This window comes from Lucilia cuprina, chromosome 5 (assembly GCF_022045245.1).
Source record: "Lucilia cuprina isolate Lc7/37 chromosome 5, ASM2204524v1, whole genome shotgun sequence".
In the NCBI taxonomy this organism is placed as follows: domain Eukaryota; kingdom Metazoa; phylum Arthropoda; class Insecta; order Diptera; family Calliphoridae; genus Lucilia; species Lucilia cuprina.
The window spans coordinates 53,322,806-53,325,013 of record NC_060953.1 but is presented as its reverse complement, the minus strand read 5'-3'; positions in this window follow the sequence as shown (position 1 = coordinate 53,325,013).

The window sequence follows — 2,208 nt, the reverse complement described above, 5'->3', positions numbered from 1 at the left end:
AGTTCTAGTTTAGTTCTAGTTCAGTTCTAGTTCAGTTCTAGTTTAGTTCTAGTTCAGTTCTAGTTCAGTTCTAGTTCAGTTCTAGTTCAGTTCTAGTTCAGTTCTAGTACTTAAATAAAAATTATACAGAAAAATGTACAGTGTTTTTGCTGATTGAAATCTTTGGATGTATCCATTTTTTTGTTTTTTTTTTGGGTGCTAACCAAAATATGTAGATTTGTATTTATTGCTCAAAACTAAATAACTACTTAAAACTACAAATATAATTAAAACAACTTAAGCTATATAATCACATCCTTGAACAGGGCTAAACAATGATAATGGGATATCGTTGTGCAGTTTGGCATGCAACAATCTAACTAAGTTAATAACCAAAACAATAAGCCAAAAAATACTGGAAGAAACAACACGAGTATTTTGTATGTGGTAAATATTAATAATATGGATATGGTGATTTCCAAGATAAGTTATATTTTTTATTATTTTAACTGTTAAGAATTAAAATTGGTGGAATTACTCGTACTGTTTAGAAAACAAAAAAATTTATTTATTGTATAAAATATTTTTGCCAGAAACTCTTATTATCATTTTCATAGTAACATATGGTGGCAAAATGCCAAAAAACTATATTCGTAATATAAAATTAAAATAATTGGAGACAATACAGAAAAAATCACCAAAACAATAAACATTTAATGCACTTCTTTTGGCACTTGCTTTAAGTGTTTAGTTTTTCTTGATATCTGAAATTATCAAAAAAAAAAAAATATATATATATATATATATATATTACACATAAATTGAGAAAATTCTTGCAAGTTGTAATGAATATTCTTACAAACACTTTCAAATTTAAAATGTTTTGCTTTGTGGCTGTTTTATTTATAATATGTTTGTATGTATATTTGTGATATAAAATGAAATTCTAATTAACATCATTTGCATAACTCAACCAGGCAAAAATAAGAGCAAAAAATATTCTTACCAACAAATTTATTTTATTGCATACTACATTGATCTGACAGGATATGTTGATCATTTATATTGTTTCTCGAAAATAGCTTTTCTACATTGAAAATTGTCTGTAATATTATAATTGTTAATATTAGATTTTTTTTACATAGATTTTCCCCAAACTGTAGAGTATATTATGGGTTATAGACGAGGTTCAACTCTACACAGTTATCTGTATATGAGGTACCAAAAATCGAAGACCTACCTTAAAATTCCAATTTTTTCGTTTCCTTTAAAAATATCAAATGATCGGTTTTTACCAACCATTTTCAAATCTAACAAAATTGTATTTCTATTAATGTTGTTCAGCTTCCAAGCTAAAAGTAAAATTTCTAACAAATTTTAATGTAAAATAAGTTTTTGCATCATACGAAACATTACCACAACACAACAGAAAGAAAAACTCAAAGTAAAGAGAAAAAACCAACACTTGTCCATTAGGAAAGACAAATACATAATTGGAAGAGTATATGTTTTCAAGAATATTCCAGAAATGTATATCTTTGTAATGTTGTTGTTATATTAACTTAATTAGAAACTATTAAATTTAATACATATGTATTTTGTAATGAATTCAAAGTGTTCTGAAATACATACATACAGATTTGCTCTGTTGTTATACACGTGCATAAAGATGTTATGCAATTATAATTATTTCATTTATTATTTGTCATTTGTAAGTCTCGTGGAATAAATATTTCATTATAAAATTAAGTAACAAAATTTAATGATATTTTATTGAATCTCAAACAGTTTATTTGTTTTCGGAATGAAACCGTAGAAAACTCATTTAATTGTGGTTTTTTAATTGAATTTTAATTAAAAATATGATTAAACTGAATTTTATTATGTAAATTAATTACTAACTGTGTTAAAGATATTATTGGCTATAAAACAGACTACAGAGATGATTATAAAATGGACCATATCAATCAATGGACTGTATGTAAACGAGACTGTAGAATAGAGTACATACTAAACTATAGACTTGACTATAGACTAGGCTATAGACTAGACTATAGACTAGACTATAGACTAGACTATAGACTAGACTATAAACTAGACTATAGTCTAGACTATAGATTGGACTATAGACTAGACTATAGACTAGACTATAGACTAGACTATAGACTAGACTCTAGACTAGACTACAGACTAGACTATAGACTAGATTATAGAGTAGACAATAGACTA